Source organism: Orycteropus afer, unplaced genomic scaffold, assembly GCF_000298275.1.
Source record: "Orycteropus afer afer isolate SDZICR_OR568_19922 unplaced genomic scaffold, OryAfe1.0 scaffold00034, whole genome shotgun sequence".
NCBI classification, from domain to species: domain Eukaryota; kingdom Metazoa; phylum Chordata; class Mammalia; order Tubulidentata; family Orycteropodidae; genus Orycteropus; species Orycteropus afer.
Window position 1 is genome coordinate 2,082,756 of NW_006921621.1, and position 8,800 is coordinate 2,091,555.

The window sequence follows — 8,800 nt, forward strand, 5'->3', positions numbered from 1 at the left end:
AACACCATTTGGAAATATTCAGGCTGTTGGTCCCGTCAGATTAGCTGACCGTCCACACCTACGACCATATCTGTACTTACTGTTTTCGTTCAGGTTTTTTCACTAATTGGTGCCTAATCTGCTTCTATATAGTTCGTTTCAAAGCTCAGGGTTCCAGGATTATCTTCTGTATCTCTGTCAATTGGTTTTTCTTTTCTTTGTTGAAGAAGGTCTGTGTCGCTTGTCTGCTTATTCCTCCATCTAACTGGAAGTCCTCTAATGCCTTGACTCTTTATCCTGCTCTTTTTGAAAGTAGTGTGACAAGGTTTTGTCCCATTCTAGAACACCCTGGGGTAGAGAATTCTTCACTGGTTGCTTTCTTTCAAAGATGAGGTGGAGGGGACTGTTTGCTGCCAGTTCATTGTTTGAAGGGGGCCTAGGTGATGGTGAAGGAGAAAAGGCAACCCTCAGTGTCCTCCTTACCCCTGCCTCCTATTCCAATGAAATTCAACGTATGTCTTCAATATGTCAACTATTGCTTTTAAACAAGAATAGGGAAATAAGCTAAGTTTTCTCAAGTACAACAATTATCATTTTGTATCAGTGGCCGGAGCTGGGCGTGCTCAGCCTTGGATGAGGCTGACATCCCAGATTCACCCTTGAGCCAGTGCCTCCTTGAGAAGCAATTGAAAGCACAAAGAGAGTGTGCTGAGTGGAAGGGACTCTTCTTCTATATTTGCCTGGAACCTGGCTCAGGTTAGGATCCCAGGCTATTGAGGTAGAAGGAATGCTGGACTAACAATTAGAATGCTGAGAAATTTGGATGAGAGGTTACCTTTGTTTTAGTTGTGGCTCCATTTATAAACTGTTGGGTTCTTTTCCTCTTTGAGGTTCTGCTTCCTGCTCTATAAAAAGAGAAGTTTCTGCACCAGAAAATCTTGGTGGTCTATGACATTTTGGAGAAAAAAATAGTGAGAGAACAAATGGAAGCACCAACTAGGAGACGATTATTTAACTGAGTGATGTCTTCAGATTTATCAGACTTGCCTCTCTGAAGACTTGTGAGGCAGATAGCCACAGGAACTGCAAGTTGAGAGTTGAGAGCTGGGACAGATGGGAAGAAAGTGTACAACTAGAGTCCAGGAAATATTCCAGGAGGCAATTGTGCATGAAGGAATAAAAACTGATGAAATGTTTGTGGGCTTCTTGATCAAAAGAAATGATTTTCAAACCTTCTTGAAATTATTAGGCCATGAAGCAATGTTCCTCTCTATTTACTATAGAGAATAATGAGAGACATAGAAGAACATTCTATTCCTTTGTTTCCAGGAGAGAGTATTATGGAGTTGTTTCTCTCAATCTGGCATAAAATTAAGACTGATAAAATAAAATAATATAAAATAAAATAATAATAATAATAAAATAAAATCAATGAAAAACCTATTTTTTTTTTCTTAGGTGGCAGGGTGACTCTTAAGAGATTATTGTCTTTTTGATTTCTATTCTGTAATTTTTTAATAAAATAATAATAATGGTCTCAGTATAAGAAAAGGCATGATGTCTTCTTTAGTGATTTATTGGTATTATAATTTAAAGACAGAGGCTATTTGAAGAGGTAAGTGCTGTTTTGTTTAATGCTGTGTATACCACCAGGCAAAACCCCTTTGTTCTCTCTCTCTCTCTCTCTTTTTAATTTAACATTTTATTATGCTTTAGGTGAAAGTTTACATAGCGAATTGGTTTCCCTCATTCAAAGATTCATACACAAATTGTTTTGTGATGTTGGTTGCTTATGTGTGGTTGCAATGTGTTGGTTCTCTTCTTATTTCTACCCTGCCTTCCTCCAGTTTTCATCCCTTTAGTTTCCTTGTCCCTCCTTGCCATCTCGTCTTTGTTACCCATTTGGTCTTGTTTAGTTAAATGTTCTAAGTAGCACATTCCTCATGATTTTGTATGCCAAGCTATTATTTGGATGAAGGGTGACCTCTGGGAATGTCTTCAGTTCTAGGTTAAAAGGGCATCTTAGAATTGTTTTGGGGTTTCCTCCAGTCTATATCACACCAGTAAGTCTGTTCTTTTTTTTTTTTGTTATGAATTTGAGTTTTGTTCTACAATTTTCTCTCATTCTAACTGGAATCTTTTAAGACCCCTTCTTTCTTGGTTTTTATCTAATGTAGAGATGATAATGTGTAGCTGGAGAGAGTTTTCTTGGGCTTTAAACCTAAGGGGTTGATGTTTTGCAAATGAACTAGCACACAGGAACAATGTCAAACAGATATTTGAAAGGAAGATGTAGTTTCAGGGAGGAGAATATCTGTAATAGAGAGTCATCTGCAGAGTACTGAGGAGTTGAGAAAGTAGGGATCTAACTGAGATCCAGATTTAGATCCAGTTTATCAAGATCTGGGAGTCCTTGGGCAGTGCGAACAGTTAATGCAATACTGGTCTGATAGAGACTGGTGGAACCCCTGAGACTGGCCATTAGACACTCTTCAAGCCTGGAACTGAATCCACTCCCAGGGGTCAACTTTCAACCAACCAGTAGGCATATAAAGTGAATAATAACACCACAGAGAAAGTACCCCTCAGTATAATTCACCATTCAAGACCAAAAGGGTATTATTTGCTCAAAAACAAAGCTCAGAAGGCAGGAAGGGGCAGGAAAGAAGGGTGAATGGAATTGGGGAATCCAGGGAGGAAGTGGGAAGAGTGCTGTTACATTGAGCCAATGTTATGAATAAAAATTAGTTGAATGAAAAACTAATTTGCTTTGTAAACTTTCACCTAACGCAAACTTTCACCTAAACCACAGCAGAAAAGTTCAAAACAAACAAACAAACAGTTAATGTGCTTGGCTGCTAACTGAAAGGTTAGGGCAGGGTTTGAGTCCACCCAGAGGCACCTCAGAAGGAAGATCTGGCAATCTACTTCTGAAAATTAGCCATTGAAAACTTACGGAGCACAGTTCTATTCTGACATACATGGAGTTGCCATGAGTTGGCATCAACTTGATGGCAATTTTTTCTTTCTTTCTTTTTTTTTTTTTTTACCAAGCTCTAGGTCATCTACCCCTAAGTTCAAGGTGTTGATACTGTTTGTTATTAGAGGCTCAGCTGTAAGATTAAAGCTATTGTCTAGCTTAATATATATGAAATTTATATGGTTTATTAAATAGGAAATAACAATCTTAGTATCAACCTGATAGTATCAATGTTCCTGTCCAGGGTGACATTGTTCTGTAATCATTATGGCTCTGCTTCTGAAGACCATTCAGAATTGATGGATGGGAGCACTTCCAGGAGTGGGCGCAGGCATCAGTGGAATCCCTGGTGGAGAAGCTTGCCTTCTCTATACGACATGATGAGGTAAAGCCATGATTAGCAGTGAGAACATTTTAACAGAACCATTGTTAATGGGCTGGTCTGGTGAGGGGTGAGAGATGAGAGACAGAATCTTTTTTCTAACATTCGGATTCTGTTTACTCTCCATTGGTCATTCTAACTCTTACTAGGTTGTTCTTTCCCATGAAAACCCTCTGTGAAAAGATCCTTTGAACAACTGATTTTATTTCTTGTACTTTTGAATAATGATGCTGCCCCTGCTTAGTCTAAACTAAACTCACTGCTATCAAGTTGGATCCTACTCATAGCTACCCCTCCTTGGGTTTCCAAGGCAGTATCACTATGGAAGTAGATTGCCCAGTCTTCCTTCTGAAGAGTGGCTGGTGGGTTTGAACTGCCAGCCTTCTGGTTAGTCTAGACCAGATTATCTGTATCTGGCAAAATCAGACCACAAAACTGTTTTGATATGTTGAGAAGACAAATCTAAGCTAAAGGACCAATTTAGTATTTAATAGCTATTACATTATCCACTTGAGGTGATTGATTGAAGGGCATTCTGTCACTGGCGACTTCTAAATAGTGTGTAATTCCATTGTAATTTGGGTAAATGAGGCTTGCTCTTACACATCATCTCTACCAACCCCAAGCACTGAGATAATGCCTGGAAGCTGTGTAAGAGTCTGAGTTGTGTGAGAAGAAATACATATCACATCACGTCATCTTAAAACAACCGCAGTTCATCACTGTTTCCCCAATCCCTAAAGTGCACACAGTGTTTCTCCAGTCACTAAAATGCACACACTGAATGTATGAGCATGTAAATTTCTCCTTTGAGTAATACTTATTATTAACCTCATGGAAACCAAGTCTCTTCCTTAGGTGCGTTTCTCACTAGTCTTTTACTGAAACACTGATTTAAAGTGGGTCAGAAAACTTTCCATTTTTTTTTTCAAACAAATAAATTTAGAATTCTACACCTATACGTGAGCAGGAGCATGCAAATTTGTTTTATGAGTGGCCTTCCCTTTGGTAATGCTGACTTCACCTGATACCCTAAGAATTAAGGTCAGCAAGTGACTGAGGTTTTAAGTCTGAGCGGATGTCACTGAAAAGTAAGGACTAAAATTAAACAAGTCAACCAAACCACACACGATGGTTGGACCATCAAACTTTATTTTCTTTTCAGCAATCTTGAAGTTAACATGACTTAGAGACAAACCACATAATATTATTTGAAAGGAAAGATACAGCATACAAACTTGGAACAAATTGCTAATTGGTTTTTCTTATGTAGATGGTATAGAGGATGCTATGGTGAACCAGCTACTATGTGAGTTGGAAATGTGGTAAAATCAGAACATAACGATGTTATATTCCTTTATTCCAAATTTCTTCAAAGAATGTTTGATGACTTTTCATAAAAATTTAGGTAATAAAATAGAATGCTCTATGGGGAACATAGAAACTGTTAAAAATCAAGATCTGGGGAAAACCCTCCTCAAAGTCACAACCCATAAGGGCCAGAATAGTTACTCAAACCCACCAGCCACTCCTCGGAAGGAAGGTTGGGCAATCCTACCTCCGTAGTGGTACTGCCTCGGAAACCCAAGGAGGGGTCGCTATGAGTCGGGGCTGACTCCACGGCACACAACAACAACAACAGTTGAAGTTTACATTTATTTACTTCTGAGCTTCCTGACAGCCAAAGAGGAAAGGGAAGCATGCTTAATTACATAGTTCTTATGAGAAAGGAAGAAGCTGGCTAATTCCTTTGAGGTGAAGTTTTTCCTATCAATATGGTAGTGTAGTGCCTAAGGCACTTGACTGCTAACCAGAAAGCTGGCGGTCGCTATGAGTTGGGTCCGACTCGACGGCAAACAACAACAACAACAACAACAACAACAACAACAATTTTGAAATAAAATTTTTGTATAGAGTTTATAATAGACTCCTGTTTAGTATACTGGTTAAGGACAAGTTTTCAACATTAGGCATTCCCATGACAGAGCCTTAGCTTCACCTTAATACCTGTGTGACCTTGGGCAAATTATCTCACTTAAGTCTCAGTTTTCACACCTATAAAATGCAAATTTAAACATCCAACATACTTTGTAGGTAGTTGTGAGGAGTAAATTAGATAATGCATGTGGTTTAACATATATTATATGCTCAATGAATATTGATAAAATATTAACATTTATAGGCATGCCAAGGAGTGAGAATCTGTCAGGGTTTATAAAATCTTTTTTTTCCCCTCTTTTTGAGGAAAAGAGAGACATTAGATCTGAGAGATACTAGTTTTCTGCTCATTTGTCTACCCTATGAGGAAGTAGAGAGATTTATTCAGGCTTCAAGGTGATCTGGATGATATATGTGTTCATTTAAGAGATGTTTTTCCAATACCTGTTAGGTGCCAGGTACTGTGCACTCTGAGGATATAGCAAGGCTCAAGCACACAAGGCCCTGAATTCATGGAACTAACATTCCAGGTAATCCAGCTCTTTACACTTTCTCTGCACTTACCAAATCAGGCAGAGTTGGAGTTCTGGGTGGTGCAAAAAGTTAATGTGCTTGGCTACTAACTGAAAAGTTGGAAGTTCAAGTGAATTCATATACACGTTGGAGGAATGGTCTGACGATGCACTTCTGAAAAATCAGCCATTGAAATTCTGTGGATCACAGTTCTACTCTAACATACACGCATCACCATAGGTAAGGATCTATTTGATGATACTTGGTTGGTAATTAGGTAGGGCACTTTGGTGCTCAGATAACTTGGAAACCTATATACTAGACAGTGGACACAGGCATTCTGATTATTGGAAAGGATTAGTTTCTGCTACAAATTATTGAGATATCCTGGTTTATATATTATTATACTGACAAAACAGGAATTTCAAGGTTTTTCACATAGAAGTTCTGGTGGTGTAATGCCTAAGGCATTTGACTGCTAACCAGAAGGCTGGCGGTTCAAACCCACCAGCCACTCCTCAGAAGGAAGACTGGGCAATCTACTTCCATAGTGGTACCATCTTGGAAACCCGAGGAGGAGTAGCTATGATTCGAAATCGACTTGGCAGTGTTGGACTCAGGTCTTGAAAGGAGTGTCGGCACGAGGAAGCTACCACTGACACGATAATGCAAAAGCAAAAGGAAAGTTTATTGGCTAGCTCGAGCTAGGGTCTCCGCTTACACAGACGCAGCGGTTTGGGCAAAAGACGCCGTGCTCTCCTACTATTACATTTTTATAGGAAAAATATAGGGTGGAGTAACACCAAGGCAAAGGGGTACAAATGATTTGTTGTTGCTAGGGGGTAGAAAAGGAGGGGAGGAGGTTTGAGGTAAAGCTCTGAGGCATGGGGGACATGCTGGAATCCCCAGCACTAAAGACTCCTGGTTAAAGAATTACTTGCAGGGCATTAGGACTCAGGCCTCACATTCCTTAGGACTCTGGCCTCACAGGTGGCAGTGAGTTTATTAACCCAGAAGTGCCATTCTATGTTTGCATAGATGTGTATAGGGTTTCTTCAGACCATGAAAGTGATATGTGTTTATTTCTTATACAAAATAATAGCAAAAAGAAGAAAGCACAAATTAGTTCATAATCCTAATACTTAGAAACAAGTGTTTGGAGTATATTGCTCCTGTTATTTTACAAAATTGGGACCATTTTGAAGTGTATTATTTTAATTTTCTTAAACACTATTTATAAAACTGTAAGCATTTAATTTTACAAAATTAGGCCATAATATAGTACTGTTTTATAACTTGCATTTCATACTTCACAATATGTTCTAAATACTTCCCCATATTTTTGTTTTCTTTTTTTTCCCTTCAATTAATAGACTATTTTTTTTCAGAGCAGTTTTAGGTTTACAGAGAAACTGAGCAGAAAGTACAGAGACTTCACATACATTTCCCTTCTCCCTCACACTGTGGCTTGTGTTATTAACACTTGCATTAATATGGGACATTTGTTACAATTGATGAACCAGTACTGATACATGAATATTAACTGAAGTACATAGTTTACATTAGGGTTACCTTTCTGTGTAGTCCTATGGGCTTTTACAAAAACAAAATGTCATGTGTCTGCCATTACAGCATCATACAGAACAGTTTCTGCCCCAAAAAATCCCTTGTGCCCCACTTATTGATTCCTCCCTCCATCCTGACTCCCTGCAAATCACTAATCATTTTACTGTCTTCATACTTTTGCCTTTTCCAGAGTGGCATGTAGTTGAAATCATAGAGTGTTCAGTCTTTTCAGACTCGCTTCTTTCATTTAACAATGTGCATTTAAGTTTCTTTCATTTCTTTTTGAGGCTTGATAGCACATTTCTTTTTGTCTCACTGAGTCATTCTCCATTGTATATATACCACAGGTTTTCTTCTGTTTTGTAAATCTATTCACTTACTGAAGGACCTTTTGTTTGCTTCCAAGTTTTGGCAATTATGAATAGTTTTATTCATTTGTGTGAAGTCTTTAGTGCAGACTTAAACTCCCAAGTTATTTAGATAAATACCAAGGAGCCCCATTGCTGAATCATACGATAAGACTATGCTTAGTTTTGTAAGAAATTTCTAGACCTTTTTCCAAAGTGACTGTACCATTTTGCATTCCCACTGGCAGTGAGAGTTCCTGTTGTTCACTTTCTCATTTTTTAAGCTTTTTTTTTTTTTTTAAGAAAAATGTTTGAAATAGTCTATCTACCAAACAATCTGAGAAATGGATGAAATCATTTAATCAATTGCCTACTGTTAAATATTTTGATTGCTACAAAGTTTTAATTATTTCCTTGACTTTTCTATGTCATTTCCCTATAGCAGTAATAATTACTATTACTTGGGTGCTAAGTAGAATTATAATAGCATTCTGCATTTGCAAACTGACTGAATTTGGTTGAACAGCAGTGTTTTCAAGACAAAAGCAGAAAAAAAAGTTTTGTAGGGTTAAATATGCTTGGCTGTATAAGTAGGGAGACCTTCATGAATTCATAACACTGAGAAGTAATGACTTTTTAAGGATGATTTGACCTCACAAGTGAAGCAATTTCAGCACAAGAGTTTTAAAAAAACCCCAAAACAGTTTAGTGGCAAACCCCAACAAGATGGGTTTGGAGACCAAAGCTTGCTTTGTAGTTGTAAGAGTATGAAAAATTTAATGATAATAGAACAGTCAATATTTTAATAGAACAGATAAATTCTAAAATGAAATTATTGTTTTGCTTAAGGTCCTCTAAGCTGCACTTCTCCGGCTTAGAGTTTCTTATGGTGTGAAAAGAAGTGAATAATTTGGTTCAATATACTTTCTTACCATTTTTTGTTTGGTACAAATAAACAGGAATTATGCTGATGTCAACAGCTTTATTAAGAAAAGTGTGCTATCCTGTCCACAAGAATTTGAGTATAATCTACTTACAAATACATGAAAATCAAATACTAAAAATAATGATGAAGATAATTGACAGATATCTGTG